The sequence below is a fragment of the Equus caballus genome, chromosome 7 (assembly GCF_041296265.1).
Source record: "Equus caballus isolate H_3958 breed thoroughbred chromosome 7, TB-T2T, whole genome shotgun sequence".
Classification (NCBI taxonomy): Eukaryota; Metazoa; Chordata; class Mammalia; order Perissodactyla; family Equidae; genus Equus; species Equus caballus.
The window spans coordinates 84,913,074-84,925,980 of record NC_091690.1 but is presented as its reverse complement, the minus strand read 5'-3'; the positions used below and the strand labels follow the sequence as shown (position 1 = coordinate 84,925,980).

The 12,907-nt window shown below is 38.9% G+C and overlaps 1 long non-coding RNA gene across 2 annotated transcripts in view; it reads right to left on the bottom strand.

Annotated features, from left to right (window-relative positions):
- Positions 1 to 12,629, bottom strand: part of LOC111774366 (uncharacterized) — a 42,455-nt gene extending 29,826 nt beyond the window's left edge. The window contains exon 1 of one of the 2 annotated variants that reach the window (XR_002809347.2): positions 12,418 to 12,629. This is a non-coding gene — a long non-coding RNA (uncharacterized lncRNA). The remainder of the gene's footprint in view (positions 1 to 12,417) is intronic. The other variant, XR_002809348.2, reaches the window with a different exon arrangement.
- Between the last annotated feature and the right edge of the window lie 278 nt (positions 12,630 to 12,907).

Below are 12,907 nucleotides of genomic sequence, written 5' to 3'. Positions count from 1 at the left end.
AACAAGATTATGTTTGTGAGACACATGTTGTTGTGCATAGCTATAATTTATTCATTTCAGATATCATATAGTATTTTATTGTATGACTATACCACCACAATTTACTAATAATATAAGAAATGTTTCCAGTTTGGGGTTATGACGAATAACGCTGTTATGTATATCCTTGCACATGTCTCAAAGTACACATGTGCATGTATTTCTGTTGGGTATCATTGTGGGTTGAATTTGTCCCCTGAAAAGATTTGCTGAAAACCTAACCCCTGCTACTGGGAACGTGACCTTAATTGGAAATAGGGTCTTTGCAGATGTAGTGAGTTAAAATGTGGTCATACTGGATTAGGGTGAGCCCGGGATCAAATACGACAGATGTCATTACAAGCAGGACCGCTGGACACAGACACGCACAGAGGGAAGACGGCCATGTGAAGAGGGAGGCAGAAATTGGAGTCCTGCTGCCACACGCCGAGGAATGCTTGAAACCAGACCCTGGAAGAGGCAAGGAGGTGCCTCTCCTAGAGCTTCCCTGCCAGCACCTTGGTTTCCGACTTCTAGGCTCCAGTGTGAGAGAATCAATTTCTGTTGTTTTAAGTCACCGAGTTTGTGGAACTCTGATGTGGCAACCCTAGGAAACGAATCCAGGCAGATCCGAGGAGTGAAACTGCCGGTTCTTAGGTATACATATCTCTGTATTTAATTGCTAATGCCAAACAGTTTTTCAAAATGGTTCTATCAATTTCTGCTCCTACAAACAATGCATACAAATTCCTATTGATCCACATCTTTGGCAAAATTTGCTATCATTCATCTTTTTAATTTTAGCCATTGTGACAGACAGTGGCATCCGATTGTGGCTTGATTTTGCACTTTCCTGATTACTACTGAGATTATGCACATGTTCATGTATTTATTGGTCATTTAGGATATGCTCTTGTGAAGTACCTGTTCAACTCTCTTGCTCATTTTTCTGTTGGATTGTTTGTCTCTTTCTTATTGATTTACAGAGAGAGAGGAAGAGAGAGAGAAGAATTGGTTTAGAACACACAGAATGCACTAAAAGCTCATATTCAGAATATACATCAGCTTTCTTTGATGAGTATCTGCATGACATGTCTCTTTTCAATCCTTTCTTTTTGTTCTGTTTCCTTATGTTTTATGTCTGCCTCATCTAAAGCATGGATTGAGTTTTTAATCGTCTAGTAATCTTTGATTTTTAATCAGAATATTTAGTCCATTTGCTTTATTATAATTACCCATACATGGGGGTTTTAATTTACCACTTTACTATTTGTTTTCTCTTTATGCCCCACATTCTATCTTCCTTTTTTCTCTTTTCCTACTTTTTCTTGAAATTTTTTAATTGTTCAATTTTTCCTTTCCATTAACTGCAAAGCCAAATGCTGCTTTATAATTCTTTTAGTAGTACCCTAGAGATTACACGATGGTTTATCAACTTATCAAATCTAATATTCTTTTAATTTTATTTATTTTTTATTAAAATAACATTGGTTTATAACACTTTATAAATTTCAGGTGTACATCATCGTATTTTGATTTCTGTGTAGTTTACATCATGGTCACCACCCAAAGACTGATTACCATCCATCACCACACACGTACCTAACTAACCCTTTCACCCTCCTCCCTCCCTCCTTCCCCTCTGGTAACCACCAGTCTAATCTCTGTCTCTATGTGTTTGTTTGCTGTTGTTTTTATCTTCTATTTGTGAGTGACATCATACAGTATTTGACTTTCTCCCTCCAACTTATTTCACTTAGCATAATACCCTCAAGGTTCATCCATGTTGTCACAAATTGGCATCTTTTTTACGGGTGAGTAGTAGTCCATTATGTATGTATACCACATCTTCTTTATCCATTAGTCCCTTGAAGGGCACTTAGGTTGTTTCCAAGTCTTGGCTGTTGTGAATAATGCCACAAAGAACAGAGGGGTGCATATATCTTTACTCATTTATGTTTTCATGTTCCTTGGATAAATACTCAGCAGTGGAATAGCTGGATCATGTGGTAGTTCTATTAAGTTTTTGATGAATCTCCATATTCTTCCCACAGTGGCTGCACCAGGTTGCACTCCCACCGTCAGTGTACGAGAGTTCCCTTTTCTCCACATCCTCTCTAACACTTGTTATTTCTTGTCTTGTTAATTATAGCCATTCTGATGGGCATGAGGTGATATCTCCTAGTTTTGATTTGCATTTCCCTAATAATTAGTGATGCTGAACACCTTTTCACATGCCTTTTCTTTGGAGAAATGTCTGTGAAGATCTTTTGCCCATTTCTTAACTGGGTTGTTAGTTTTTTTGTTGTTGAGCTGTATGAGTTCTTTATATATTTTGGATATTAACCCGTTATCAGATAAATGATTTGAAAATATCTTTTCCCAATTGTTAAGTTGTCTTTTCACTTTGTTGATGATTTCCTTTGCTGTGCAGAAGCTTTTTAGTTTGATGTAGTCTGATTTGTTTATTTTTTTACTACTGTTTCCCTAGTCAGACATGGTAGTTGAAAATATGCTGCTAAGACCCATGTCAAAGAGCGTACTTGCCTGTGTTTTCTTCTAGAAGTTGTATGGCTTCAAGTCTTACATTCAAGTCTTTAAGCCATTTTGAGTTGATTTTTGTGCATGGTATAAGGTCATGGTCTACTTTCATTCTTTTGCTTGTGGCTGTCCAATTTTCCCAACACCATTTATTGAAGAGCCTCTCCTTTCTCCATTGTATCTTCTTGGCTCCCTTGTCAAAAATTAGCTGTCCATAGACATGTGGGTTTATTTCTGGGCTCTCGATTCTGTTCCGTTGATCTGTGTGTCTGTTTTTGTGCCAGTACCATGCTGTGCTGATTACAGTAGCTTTGTGGTATATTTTGAAATCAGGGAGTGTGATACCTCCAGCTTTGTTCTTTTTTCTCAGGATTCCTTTGGTTCTTCAGGGTCTTTTGTTGTTCCATATAAATTTTAGGACTCTTTATTCTATTTCTGTGAAAAATGTCATTGGAACTTTGATAGGGATTGCACTGAATCTGTAGATTGCTTTAGGAAATATGGACATTTTAACGATGTTAATTCTTCCAGTCCAAGAGCATGGAATATCTTTCCATTTCTTTGTGTCTTCTTCAATTTCTTTCTACAATGTTTTATAGTTTTCAGTGTACAGGTCTTTCACTTCTTTGTTAAATTTATTCCTAGGTATTTTATTCTTTTTGTTGCAACTGTAAATGGGATTATATTCTTAATTTCTCTTTCTGCCACTTCATTGTTAGTGTGTAGAAATGCAGCTGATTTTTGTATACTGATCAAATCTAATATTAATTGGTATTCTTACCTTCCTTTTGGACAATGTAAGAATCTTACAACATTTCGACTCTATTTACCTCCTTCTGACTTACATGCTTTTCATCATATAATTTATTTATAAATCTAATTTAAACAATGCTATACAGTAAATATTTTAAATAGTTTTACACAGTAAATATTTTAAAGTTTTGTACAGTAAATATTTGTATTTACTTTATTTATTTAATAAATAAATGTTTACTCATTTTTATTGCTCTGTATTTCTCCTTACTTAATTTAAGTTACATAATTTAATATTTTTTCTAGTTCAGGTCTACTAGTTATGAATTTTCTCCATTTATATCAGTCCAAAAATGTGTTTATTTCATATTTGTTCTTGAAGGATGTGTTTGATGGTTATAAAATTTTAAGTTTCAGTTATTTTCTTTTAGCCCTTTGAAGTTCTTATTCCACTAATTGTTGTGTCTTGAAAGTAACATATCTTTGTTCTGGTCCTGATTTTAAGATTATCTCTTTGTCTTCGGTTTTCAGCATCTTTATATGATGTGCTTAGATGTGGAATTCTATTTATTGATCTTGCCAGACATTTATAGAGAATCTTAAAACACTGGAGTCATATCTCTCATCAGTTTTGAAATTTCTCAGCCACTGTCTCTTCAAATATTGTTTCTTTCCTATTCTCCCTGTCTCTCTGTCTCTCTCTCCTTCCCTTCCTCCCTCGCTCTTCTGCCTACTGGAATGTCAATCACATAAACATTACAACTATAGGGTTATTCCTATATCCTTTTGTCTCTTATCTTCTACTCTGTGTTTTTCCTACTTCTGCCTCTCTGTGTTTCGGTCTGGATGCTTTCTCTCAATCTGTCTTCTCAAGTATTAATTCTCTCATTAGCTGTTAAACCCATTCATTGAATCTTTAACTTTGGTTTTGATATCTAAGATATTCATTTGGTATTTTTTAGTAGGCTTTATTTCTCTGCTAAAGTTCTAGACTTTGTATTTTATCCCCATGCACATTGTAATCACCACTATTTTAAAGTCTATATCTGATCATTCTAATATATGAAGCCCTATTGGTTCTGCCTCTGACGGTTTTTGTTCTCATTGTTTTGTCTCCTTGTGTTCCTGGTTAGTTTTGAGCCAGTCCAGGATGCTGTCTTTACAAAATTGCTTGTAGGAATAATGTGTGGCATACACGACCATGTCTTCTTCCTGAGAGGACTGACATTGTTACTGCTGGGTGCTTGGCACTGTGGGTTCACCTTAATTTTCAAGGCTCGGGATAACAAAATTGAGTCATGGTCCCTGTGGTAGGTCTTCAAACTCCATTGCATGCATACTCCTAAAGTACAAAATCTGAGGACTTTCACTTAAAGCAAGTAGGGCTCGCCGTTTCCCCCACGCCCAGCAAGTGAGCTGGTCACGAAGCTGTTGTTATTCAGCTTAAACTCACCCTTCTCTACTCTGCTTTGTGATGCTAGAGCTAGCATTCTGCAAACTACATTGCAAATTAAATAAAACTGTTATTCTGTGATTTTGACCTTATTATTTTTGTCTGTTCAAATATCCTAAATCTGGTTTCATCACTGTGCTAATAAAAAGGTGTATCTGTATATTTAATAGCCTTACTTGACAAAATAAAAATTGGCCACCTTATGTTTTTCCCTACTGAATTCTTTTGGGGGCTATGAAACGAAAATCTTGGATCAAAAATGTAGTAGACATGGTAGGTCTGGGTTTCTCTTGGGTGTTGGGCAAGCTCTTCATGATGTGCTCAGGGCCCACATGGAGCCAGGACTGGATGCAGAGCTGAGGAGGCAGGGTGCCCTGATGGCAATGTTTCCTAACATGCCACCCTGACAACCAAGCCTCCCACATTCCATGCTGCTTGTCATAACACTCCCAGCCCCTCCCCCGTGGTGCCCACCCCTCCCCTCCACCTGACATCCCATCCTCCTTTTGACCCTTGGCTTCATTTCCTATTTACACTCCTGCACCTGCTCTTTCCTTGGTATTTGCATTTGAAAATTTGGACATAAAAAGCCAAGCATTCAATTTAAAAGATTAGAACAAAACAAAATAAACTCAAAGAAATATGACAGAATTAATAAAGATAAAATGCTGAAAATAATGAATCACAAACAGAATTCCAGCAGAAGTGATAGATAAGCCCAATACGCTGGCAAGTTTGACTAAGAAAAAATGCAGGACAAATACATACATCAGGAATGAGAAAGAATATATAACGATAGTTGTGAAAATAGTAAGAATAATTATAAAATATAATGTAAAATGTTGTCAAGAAATTTTCAAAGCTAGATGAAATAGATGATTTTTCCAGTACGATATAAATTACCAAAATTGATTTAAGAAAAATCTGAACACACTAACAACCACACAATACACTGGCAAGCTTTTTCATAGGTCTACCACTCTACACAGTAAAAATAAAAAAGAATGTTAGACCTTGGTTGCTTACAGGCAAGATCTAACTAACCTAACCATCAAGGAACATATAATCCTACCTAAATTATCCAAACTGTTCCAGAATATTTAAGTGGAAAGTTTTGCAAATTATTTTATAAATCAAGCATAAGCTTAATACCAAAACCTAATAAGTAGTATCCAAAAGAAAATAAGTCAATCTTACTTACAAATATCTACACAAAAATTCTAAAGAACAGATTTGCAGCTGGCATATTAGGATAATGCACATGACCAAGGAGGATTTATACCTCAGTGAAGCACTGTTAGCATTATATGTATATATCCTCCTTTGCTGGCTATGCACTTCCCCACAGGTTGAAATGTTTATAGGGCCAAGGAGCTATGTCTACTTGGAGTCTTACCCCTACCCCTTCTAGACAACAAACCTGGGTGTCTAGGACCCTGGAATTCCCTGCCCAAATGTCCCTGAAACCACCTTCCTGGCCTGCACAGGCCTCTTCCCCTTTCCTTTCTTCCAAAGATGGACTGTGCTATGAAAATGCTTATGCCTAGGCCCAAAGTGTGGCCAAGGGTGGCTCTTTGCAGAGGTTATAAATGATGCTTGAATGCATGAGCTAGCATGTGCACTAGCCAGGGGTGGAAAGATAAAAACAGGCCAAAGGCTAGGGGCTAGTTTTTTCCATACCACCACTTTTGGTACAGAATTCTGAGGGATGTGAGAGTTCTAAATTTGAACCTCGCCTTCCAGGTTATTGTGAAGATATAACTGTCAAGGTAGGAGGATAGGACATATTTTGTTTAACAGTTTACTGCCTGGATTTATAGCTTTTAAATATTTAGTCGTATGGTAAGTAAGCCTTCATGTTTACTCTTGCCTCAGGCCCCACAAAGTTGAGAGTGAGCCAGACTACCTCTTCCAGATTTCACACAGGTGAAAAACGATAGCAGACTAATAAATAGGGCATGAATAAATATAAGTGGGATGTATATACGTGGCATATATGTGCTTACATACTTGTGTATGCATACGTACATCTATATGCATGTGTGTATATACTTCGATCTATCTATCAAGAGGCATGGAGAAAGAGTATGTATGTATACTTGTGTGTGCATAGACACACAAATATTTACACATGGCACGCACACACACACAAACAGACATCATCATAAACTCGGAAAAAGTTGGAGCTTGCAGTGCCAGGCTAGGTGGAAAACTAAAAGGGGTTGCTGTCCCCCTTCCTGCCTACCAAAATGGAAATGCCAGAAAAGATGTAGGGACACTGATTGAATGCAGAGTCAGTCCCAGAAGCCTCATCCTTGGCAGATTGGAGGTAGTCAAGTTTGAACATTGGAAGGGAATAAGCTCCTGAAGTTAGTGGTGTCCCAAAGCCTGAGTGAATGTTGGGGGACAATATAAGGTGTTGCATGCTAGCAGAGGTTTCTAACTGTACACTCTACATAGCCCTGGGCAATCCTCACAGAGAACTGAGACTGGTCAGATTCTGCCCCACAGTCCCAGTTGTGCTACCCCTTCTCCAACACTTGTGCGCTCTCTGGCCAGATGTGGCACCCAGGATGCTTGAGCTTTTTCAATAGGGCTTGTGTCAGGACAACTCCATGAACACTCTCATCAAGTGGATGCCCTAATTGATATCCATTTTCAATATTCTAAGAGAAGTAAAGTAATGGCAGCAGCTGGAAGGGAGGTGACAGAGACCAGGCAGTGCTTCAGCCCAAAAGAGCAGGGAAGCCTACTGGAATGAGTACAGACCAGCAGCTCACCCTTGAGCATCCATTCAAACTCCCGTCATCGAGAGTGGCTGTATCAGTTTGCTCTTGTTGTACAACAAACTGTTCAAAACTCTCAGTGGCTTAAAACAGCAATTATTTATTTTTGATCATATATCTGGAGATCAACTAGACTTTGGCTGATTAAGGCTACACCTACTCCTTGTGTTTCTCATCCTCCCCCAAGCCAGCAGGCTAGCCCTGGCATGCTCTTTCCACGGGGTTGGCAAAATCTCCAGAAACCAATAGGAAATATACAAGGCCTCTTGTACCTAGGCTTGAAACTAGCATACCATCACTTCCACCTCATTCTATCGGCTGAAGCAAGTCACATAGTCAACTCGAAAATCAAGGGTGGCAAAATATATTCCATCTTTTTTGCAGAACAAATGGCAAAGTCACATAGCAAGACCAAAAAATGATTCACAATAAATTTGAAAAGAGTGAAATTTTGTAGAATACAATCTATGGTCACAAGTGAATAGAAATCAGCAACAATAAACTATCTATAAAATCTCCCCAAATATCTGGAAATTAAATAACATACTACTAAACAATCCATGGGTCACAGAAGAAATCACAAGAGAAATTGGGCTATGTTTCAAATGAGTGATAATGAAAACACAACGTATTAAAATGTGTGGGAAGCAGCAACAACAGTGCTTAGAGTGAAATTTATAGCTTTAATGACTAAAGTAGAAAAAAAACCCGCTTCAAATAAAAAATCAGAATTTTCACCTAAGAAGCTAAGGGAAAAAAAATACAAAGTAAACACAAAAGAAGAGGAAGGAAAGAAATAAGAAAGGTAAACGCAGAAATAAATGAAATAGAAAACCAACATCAGGAAAAATTAACAAAGCCAAAAGTTGATTCTTTGAAATATTATCAAAACTGATAAATCTCTGCTAAGAAGGAAAGGGAAAGAGACAGAAAGAAAATTCAATTGCTAATATAAAAAATGAAAGTAGGGACATCAGTAGAGATCATACGGACATTCAGAACATAATAAGAAAATATTATGAACACATTTACACCAATAAATTTGATAGCTTAGATGAAATGGACAAATTACTTGAAAACACACATATTAAAACCGACTCAAGAAGAAATAAATCTGAATGCCCATATATCTATTAAGGAAATAGAATTTTTAATTAAAAACCTTCTAACAAAGAAAATCTCAAGCACAGAAGCTTCACTGGTAAATTCTATCAAACGTTTAAGGAAGACATGATATCAATCTTACAAATTCTTTCAGAAAATAGAAGAGAACATTTCTCAACTTATTTTATGAGGAAAGCATTGCTCTGATAAGAAAACCAACAAAGATATTGTAAGAAAATATAATAACAATATAACTCATAAACATAGACACAAAATCCTCAACTAAATATTAGCAAATTATATCCAGGAATATGTAAAAAGGATAATACATTATGACTAAGTGGGGTTTACCTCAGGAATTCAAGGTTGATTTAATATTTGAAAATCAATTAACATAATCCACCACATTAACAAAACATGTGGGAGAAATTATGATGATCTCAAAAGATGCAGAAAAAATATTGAAAAAATCCAACACACGTTGCTAGTATGTATGTTTGATCTGTGTGATGAGCACTTTATCTCTATGATCTTCTTCTCCAAAACCCATAACCCTAGTCTAATCGTGAGAAAAACATCAGACACATCCCAATAAAGGTACATCCCCCAAAATATCTGCCCAGTACCCCTCAAAACTGTCAAACTCATGAAAAACAAGGTAAGTCTGAGAAACTGTCAAAGCCAAGAAGAGACTAAGGAGATGTGACAACTTCATGTATATGGCGTCCTGGATGGGATGGTGGAACAGTAAAAGGACACTAGGTGAAAATGAAGGAAATCTGAATAAAGCGTGAACTGTAGTTGATAATAATGTGTCAATATTGGTTCATTAATTGTGACAAATGCATGATACTAATGTAAGAAGTTAACAATAGGGGAAACTGGGTGTGGGATATATAGGAACTCTCGGTATTATCCGTGCAATTTTTCTGTAAATCTGAAACTATTCCAAAATTAGAAAGTTTATTTGAAAAAGAGCTGTACATGAATATTCGTATCAGCTTTCTTCGTAATAGCAAAAACTGGAAACAACCCAAAGGTCCACCCACAAGTGAATGGATAAAGAAATTAGAGCATATTCATACCATAGCATGTTATTCAACAGTAAAAATGACCAACTACTTGACACACAAAACATGGAGAATAGAAAGTGATATTTGAAAAGACACATAAGATATCCCCAGAAACTTCTCATAGTGGAGAACACACCCAATACCAAGCAGGACTATTATCTCAGTTTCGATTGTTTCCCTCTCCCCTCCTCTCCTAGGGTCTCAGCCCATGGATGGGGGAACAAAACAAGACCCTTTCTCAGAGCCCCACCAGCGGAGAACTTTGTCTCCTGAGCTGTCACTTCATTGAATTCTGTCAACGGTCCAGCCCAGACGCTTTTAGCTCCCCTGTGTGGAGAGCAAGCAAACTTATCCTATTATGTATTTTTCCAAACTTATTGTTAAAGTCCTGGTTCAGTTTTAAAGCTCCAAAGCCAAAAAATAAAAAAAAAAAGATTTATTTTGATTCTCTTTGCATTTCTGCCACAACAACCCGACAATGAGAGCTGGGAATGCTGAGGTTTAGTTTGAAATAAGTTAGGAAATGAAAAGAGGTGGGACTGCAGAGGGAAAACATGTCAGTTTTTATTTTAAAATATTAATTCACCCCCATTTACCTCTTGGATTAAAACGTTTCTTTTAACCAGAATTTACAAAATAAATGGTCTATGTTAGAGAGGAAAAATGAATCTGCCTTAAGGCTTTCCATTTTATGGGAAAACAACGTCAGTGGGAGATCCCTGATTAGCACTCTTTGGGTCCCTTTATGAAGTTGTCAGCACTTTTCATACCTACATTTGCTTCTCTTTCCCCCAAGAATGCTACGGCTCTGGAAACATCCTCAATGGGCAGCCTCTTGGTACCAGAAAGAGACAACAATAAGCTGTTGTTAATTGCTTCCTGGAAACAACCCGTTGACCCCCAATATGCCAGACTTCTTAGGCATCCTGAGCTGTAAGCCCCTGATGGGAAAGTAAGGTGATGATATTGCAAATATTCCTCATTAAAAATATAGAAATAATTTTAGCGCCAAAACAATCCAACACCTGAAACTAATTTTCTCGACATATTCATGAGCTTTAATGACAGCTTCATTAATTGAATGGAGTCACATGGGGGCAAAAATCATGTTTTCCTTAATGACCTGCCAGATGATAGATCGTTTGGTTTCTTATTTTACTATGAAGAATTTCAGAGGAAGGAAAGAGGAAGAAGGACGTGCTCTGAGTGTCGTATCACAACTGAGCTTGACCAAGAGGCCCCTGGGGTGTCGGTGCTGACCCAACGTGAAGACGACCAAGTGGGCTTGGAGGCTAGGGAGGCAGTGTGATGTCATCAGGAGGAGGCTTGCTGCTCAAAGTGAGCTTCAGGGACGAGCAGCAGCAGCAGCACTGGGCATGTACTAGAAATGCAGCATCTAGGGGCCGGCCCCGTGGCCGAGTGGATAAGTTTGCACCCTCCCCTTCAGCGGCCCAGGGTTTCGCAGGTTGGGATCCTGGACTCGGACATGGCATCGCTCATTAGGCCACAGTGAGGCAGTGTCCCACATGCCAAAACTAGAAGGACCCACAACTAAAATATACAACTATGTACTTGGGGGATTTGGGGAGAAAAAGCAGGAAAAGAAAAAAAAAGAAGATTGGCAACAGTTGTTAGCTCAGGTGCCAATCTTTAAAAAAGAAAAGAAAGAAAGAAAGAAACGCAGCATCTCAAGCCCCACCCCAGATCTACTGAGCATAAATCTGCATGTAACAGGATCCCTGGGTGATTCTCAGGCATGCTGGAGTTTGAGAAGCGCTGGGTGAAGGCACAGGATTTGGAGCCCAATAGAGTCAGGCGGGGATTCCAGCTCCACTTCCTGCTGGCTGTGAATGAGGCATTTAGCCTGTCTCAGCCTCAGTTTTTCATCTGTAAAATAGGTGTAATGGTAGCTGCCTCATGAAATTGTGAGGATTAAACAAAATAATCAATTAGCATATTTCCAGGTATGTAATAAATTGTGACCTCGCTCTCCATTCTCTTTTGGAGAGGAAGTATTTTTGGAATCAGAACAGAGTTCACATCCAAGATGAACAACTTGTTAGCTACATCACGTGACCTATCCTTTCTCAGCTTCAACTTCTCTGTCTGTAAAATCGTTATGATCGAAACATCAAATAGAGCCTCCAAAGTCTGAAGATAGAGACCAATTGCACAGCCTAGAGAAGTCATGAAACTTCCGAAGATTTCTGCTGCCAAAGGCTTTACCCTCTCTTACTCTTGTGCTGCATCTCCAGATGCTGTCCTTGTTCCTCTCCAAGTCTGTTTAACAGTTTCCATAAGAAATCCGTTTACTCCAGATGTTTGTGAGTCGGGTAGAATTTTTTAAAGATTTGGGCATGGGTTACAGGGAAGAATTGTATTACATGTGGCGTAGCCTTATGCCATTTCCGTGGCTCTTTCCTTTCTTCCCTCTTATCTTCCCTCATCGCAGCCCCCCTCAGAAATAAGAAAGCCACCCCCCTTGTCATCCAGAAGAAAGCTCAACTTCAGCAGACGTAGTGGAAGAAGCAGTGAACATGAACAGAGAAATATGTTTTCATTCTAGCGCCACTGTTATTACATACTCTCTCTGGGCCTCCACTTCCTCATCCATGAACTAGGGCAAGAGTTCCTTAATTGCAGGGGTGACATGAGGACCAGAGGAAATCTCATATTTGAGAATACTTACGGAGCTCCTGGCACATGCTGGGGTGCTAGTTGTTAAACCATTGTTTCTCGGCTCAATTTTCCCCTCCTCCCTGCTCTGCTTTCTGATGCTGGGGCTGAGCCTCTGCAAATGACATTTTTCCTTTGCCAGCTGGCTCCTTTTAGGCCCTGCCTATCAGGATGCCACAGGGAGCTGAAGGGTTGGAGGAAGGATAGAGACTTTCTCTTTTGTTTGCTTCCCGTTCCTATGAGCGTTGCCCCAGCAACATTCTCCACCCTGGCAGCAGCCGCTGGTTCCAGCAGGGCAGGTGCTTCCGGTTTGCTGTCCTTCCAACCTCTTAGAACCAACCTCCTGGAGCCTGCTCAGGAATGCAGCACCAGCCACCGGCACCTTCTCCTCGGGGTCAGAATCCCAACTCCTAGGTGCCTCTTCTCCAGACTCCAAACTCGGAGCACCATTTGCTTACGCCCGCCTCCTCCCTCAAGAGCTGAGTGCCAGCTCTGCAGGTCCC